Below are 5,906 nucleotides of genomic sequence, written 5' to 3'. Positions count from 1 at the left end.
CCACAGCTGGTCATCTCACAAGGCAACCAGCCCAGCTATGCTTTTCCTGAGAAAGTCTACTTTCACCCTGTGCTCTCCTTGTGAGCTCTCCCAATTTAGACCCCAACTTTCTTAGCATGGTTGCCTAAAGCAGGATCAATTCAACACGTCATAAATGTTCCTCATGATGGTCCAGGAACACGCAGACAGCATCTGCTGGTTCCCACATGCACACAGAAGCTGCTTTCCTTCACATGCTCCCAAGAGGATGCTGTCTTCATCCCTCCATAAGCAGAGCCACCTCCATGATGACTTCTCAGAAGGAAGCTTTTCTCAACCCTCAACCTCAGCTGGAACTCAAAAGCTGGGACAACCTATGGGCTTCCCCTGTCTTGGGTGAAAGAGCAAGCCTCTCCTCAGGCTGCTCGGGCCTGGGCCTGGTACAATACAGTGACGAATTCTCTTCTGCATTCTTTGAGAGAGTTGGGTTAGCAGAAAGGACAACGCTGCATTTTAAAGTCAAACAGTCATTCCCCAGAGAAAATCCTTGCAGAAAAACTTTCTTTAAAAAACAAAGGGGCAGTTTTCACTCCCATATAATTTAAAACAGACTGGAGGACGCACATTTTCTAAAGGATGAACGTGTCAGACGTGGGAGAAAACACTGAATCCCATGCCTAGACAGCAGACTCTGGTGTAGTTTCTAATTGTTCTAGTAACTCGTGTTTACTGGGGGAATCGAGTCATCATCAAAGCAAATGATATCCTCTTAATGTCTTATTAATAACAGCTATATTCTTCAGAAATTGATATCTAAGGGAACTCAACTGGGTCAGATGCAACTTCAACTGCGTCACTGTGTGGAAGTGGGCTGCTCGCAGAACGTCCACAATTACTGCAATTCTGCTTCTTGTTCAAGTCTGAAATTACATGGCTGACATTCCCTTTGTGACAAAAACACGTTTAAAGGACAGAAAGTTTCAGGCATGCTGGTGAGAACGCTTTGATTAGAAGTTTCTTGGCCCCAGCTGCAGCATTTCCAAGCGAAGCTGTGCTTGAGTGTTTTCCTTCTGCTCAGAACATTCCAGGATCTGTTGTTTTGATTGCAACATTGTCCAGCAGGCCAGACTGATGATTAATTTGTGTTATTAAGATGACTAAACGCTCCTTTCAGATGGCCGTTGAAAATCTACCCTAAGCGCAGCCTTGAAAGTGACTTGATTGCTGATCCTGGGCAGTCCAGACGAGCTACGTGGTCCCTCCTTTTAATCAGTAAGCGCTGGTGTCCCGTGGGCCAGCATGGCTCCTTGAGGACCCAGTAGGAAGCGGGAAGAAAAGCCGCAACTGCTGCACTCCCAGGCATCAGTCCTATAAGGAGCACAATGACTGGAGGGGAAAAGTCGGTCGCTCACCAGATGAGTGGCAGTCTCGTGACACAGACACCAACATGGTTGATGAGAACGTACACCTTCTTCATGGCCGACACTCCAGCAGTCTTAGCTAAGAGGTCAGCTGATCAGCAGCGTGCCATCGTGGGCATGTGACCCAATGTTCTAGAAAACGTCCCATGATCCAATCTCATAAAGGCAATTCTTCAGCTGAGGTTTTTTTTTTTTTCCATTAGACTAAGGGAACTGTGTTTCCAGAAACTGTCGCCAATGCATTTACACAAAGACAAGCCCCAGTGTATCTGGCACAGAGTGTGTTCTCTGAGGAAATGGCTGTCTTTCAGATGGCCTTTGTGGCTATTGGGAGGGACAATGGGGTATAATATCCTGAAATTAATGTAACTCCCCACAAGAATTATCTGTTTCTCCATCTCAGTTTCCAAGCCCATTTTTACTGCTGAAAGATCTATGCAAACTAGAATCTGAGTATTTCTAATCTCTCCTTCCCCATTTTAAAATAAAATAATCAATTTTCAATGAATTATTTTCTTTTTCTATTTTAAAAAATTATACAACATATTTTGACTGTTTCTCCTTCTCCAACTCCTCCCAGATCCACCCCACCTCCCTACCTACCCAACTTTATGTTCTATCTATCTACCTATCCATCTATCCACCCATCATCTATCCATCTATCATCTATCTATCCATCTAGCTCAAAAATCAAACAGAAAAATGAAAATCAAAACAAAAAAGCCAACAAGACAAAAATTCCCAAAACAAATCATAAGGCCCACAGACAACAACATAGAGTTGATTTAGTGTTGCCCACCATGGGGCCTGCCCTGGAATATGGTTGATATACCCACTTGCTGACTCAAAATCTAAAAGCTTCTTACACGTGAGGTGCTGTTCTTGTATTGAGGACAAACTATTTAGGCAAAGGTCTCTGAGCTTCCACTCTAATGTGCTGGGGTGAGGAGAGACTTCAAACAGGTGATTGTGTAAACAAATAAATGAATATTCATGAATGTTAGGAAGAAAGGAGGTTGCACCATCTTTCCTGTAGTAAGGCTCTACCCTTTGTGTTGTTGTTGTTGTTGTTTTGCTTGCAGTGCTTGGCATGAATCAATCCTAAGCAAATGCTATCCCACTGAACTGCCATCTCCCAGGCTGGTCTGTTTCTCTGGTATCCTCTGGACTCCCTTTTAGTTTATCTCCCTCAAAACAGGACTTTAAGCCAACTAAGAATTCATTGAAGTTAATTTTCCTAAAATATAAATTTGATCACATTACTCTTACTTCAAAAGCTAGGTTGGGCTCCCATTTTGCATAAAGCGATGCTCAAATAATTTGCTCATGCTGACGGCCATGCACCACGTGGCCAGACCCTTTTCATCTTCATCCCCAGCACTCCCACACACGCCCTCCCTACAGCACCCAATTCCTTTTCACTCCGTAAACTCAGTTTCCTCCTTATTGTGTGTTACCAGAAGAAACCCTAAATCGATATTCTGGCTCTACTTGATTTCAGCTGATTTAAAAGTCATTGCTTTTAGAGGTTGCAAAGTTGAGGAGAAGAGGAGGAGGAGGAGGAGGAGGATGCTGCTCCTCTCTGCCATTCTGTAGATGATGCCTCAGACGGTGAGCCAGCTAAGCAGTTGAAACTGTTCTCAAGGTTTCATTCACCAGCTTGTCCTGACAGTTGCCTTCCAGGTACCTTCCCCTGTCCTCCAAGGGAAAGGTCTTTATCTCTCTCTCTTGTCCTCTTGGCCATTTTCTGTTTTCCCAAGAAAAGATAGCTTAGTTATGCTAATCACTAACTACAAATAGGGAAAGAACTAGTAAGAGAGGAGTCATCCAGTTTTCTCAGCGGCACCTTTTCTTTAAATGCGCAGAACCCACAATGCCCAGTCAGAACAGCAAGCCCCCATGTTTGCGACTGCCTTTGAGCTAACTATCTGCTGTGCCTCCCACAGCTCGGTATCTCAGCCTTATACCTGCTCCCTCAGGCAAGACAGTCCTCGATGGTGATAAGCTTCCTATTCATTATCTTCCTAGCTTTTCAAGTAAATGCTTTCCTTTGCTCCAACAATTTATCCTCAAGTAACTGTTCCTCCCTTGGGTTTCCAGTTACACAATCTTAACTTCTCTTCATGGCCAACCTGAGGGCTGCTGTATGACTGAGCTTCACACTGCAATAAGGGAATCAAACGTGAGTCCAGCTAACACATTACTAGTCAGCACTGTTTCTTTGTTAATATTTTTATTTAAATTATATTCATACATGTGTGAGGGCTTATATAAATGAGTGCAGTAACAGAAGGTTCCAGAAGAGGATGTCAGACACCTGGGCGCTTGAGTTACCACAGTTGTGAGCCACCCAACATGGGTGCTGAGACATGAACTCAGGTCTTCAGTGAGAACAGTGCTTACTCTTAACCACTGAACCAAGCCTCCAGCCCTCATCAATACTCTTTCTGAAATTACTCCAGAAATGTTTTTCTGCCCTTAAAGGTTAGAGTTGTTTTATATGGTTCTTAAAAAAATCACGAGTGCTTCATGACTTCTTTAGCTAACGGCACCTAATTCTGACTAACAAACCTTCTGAGGAATCATTAAGGTGTTGGGACAAAGCAGAATTGAGACCTTTCCCACAGGAAGCTTATGATGGAACGAGCACTCCCATTAGCCTCACTAATGCCGCTGACACAGGCAGGTCACACAGGGGCATGAGGAAAGTGAGAGGATCTATGAGCACAGGCAGAGAGGACACCTTGCACCTGAGGACAGTGGCAGGGGCTGTGGTCCCTGGAGGATGATCAGCATGGTGGAGGCAAAAGAGCCAGGGGAGAAGGAAAACGAGGGAAGATTTTCACAGGGGACTCTTATAAGCATGCATAGGAAGAAGTGGGGAAAGTCCGAGGTTCAGCTGGGTATGAAAATTAGAAGCAGATCCTTCAAAAGTTGCCTTTCATCTGCCCAGTGAGGACTCCCTACTCTGTGGGAAACTCATGAAGAGCGTGGGGGTTGGACCAGCCATATCCTCTATGGGCAGCATCTGTGGGATTTTCCCAGATGGTAGCAGAGGCACAAGGTCAGACAGAGACCAGTACAAACATCCTGAAATAATAACAGAACAAACCAGAAGTGTGTCTGATGTTGACAATTGGGACTACCTGAATGACAACAGTGTCTCTGATGTCGGAATGAATGGCTTACTTTCAATCACCAGCAGATTCTTCTTCTGGTGAATCTGTGAGTAGCAGGACTTAGGAACTAGCACACCTGCCCTCTCCTAGAGTACCAGCACTTGAGGGACTAAGGCAAGAGGGAACACCTTCAGGAGTTCAGAGTCAGCCTGCGTTCTAGATCAGCCTAGGCTACAGAGTGAGACTCGGCCTCAAACAAAAAACAGAAAACCTTGAATAGGACTTAGCACCATCTGAACCACACTTGTCGCCAGAGCTAAAACCTCTCGTCACTGCCCTCCAGTAATCTCTCTCCAAGTGTCAGTGCTTCCCGCTCCTCTGCAGAACCCCAGGGCCTAAGATTCTGAGTGTGCAGCACGGGACGAGCTCCTAGCACACTGGACAAGGAAGGGCTACTCTGTAAGATGGGGAGAACCCACAGCTAACACGATGGCGCTGGCCAGTAAAAACAACATGAAGGAGGACTTTAAAGAGTAGCACTGGAAGACCAGGAATGCTACTCAGACGGAATATTGTGGTGGGTGATATTCACATATGAGCACCAGGAGGCTTTTGTTGTTGCTATAAATCTAGGTTCTGCGGCAAACTCATCCACCAATTGCCGACGCCGCAGTCAAGTCGAATCAAGCATTGGCACGACGTCTACACAAGGTCACAGACTAATGGGAGATCACCAACTCCAGTTGGAATGGGACTGATGGACCATGCAACCAAACCCGTCTCTCTGAATGTGGCCAACAGCGGGGGCTGACTGAGAAGCAAAGGACAATGGCTCTGGGCTCTGATTGTTCTTCATGGACGGGCTCTGTGGGAGCCTTCTCAGCTTGGTCTATCACCTTCCTGGACCTGGGGGGAGTTGGGAGGACCTTGGTCTTAGCATAGAGTGGGGAACCCTGATGGCTCCTTGGCCTTGAGAAGGAGGGAGGGGAGGTATGGGTGGAGGGGAGGGGAGGGAAGGGGGAGGAGGAGGAGAGGGAGGGGGAGGAGGAGGGAAGGAGATGGAAATTTTTAAATATAAAAAAATAAACCATGAAAAAAAATAAATAAATTAATGCAAAGAAAAGAAAAAAAAAAAAAGATCCAAAGAGGTCTTGCTATGGCAGCTCAGGTGGCCTAAAGGCTAAGGGCATTGATGCCCTTCCAGAGGACCTGGGTTTGCATCCCAAAGCCCACACGGTCTCTCAAAAGTTTCTGTAGCATCTGCCCCAGAAGACCCCATCCCCTCTTCTGGCCTCCACAGGTGCTGCCCCCAATCGGTGCACAGACATGTATGCAGGCAAAAGACCCATATTTATAAAGTATAATAAAGATTAATTTAGAGAGGGGA

Source organism: Arvicola amphibius, chromosome 5, assembly GCF_903992535.2.
Source record: "Arvicola amphibius chromosome 5, mArvAmp1.2, whole genome shotgun sequence".
Lineage (NCBI taxonomy): Eukaryota > Metazoa > Chordata > Mammalia > Rodentia > Cricetidae > Arvicola > Arvicola amphibius.
This window is presented reverse-complemented; position numbering follows the sequence as displayed.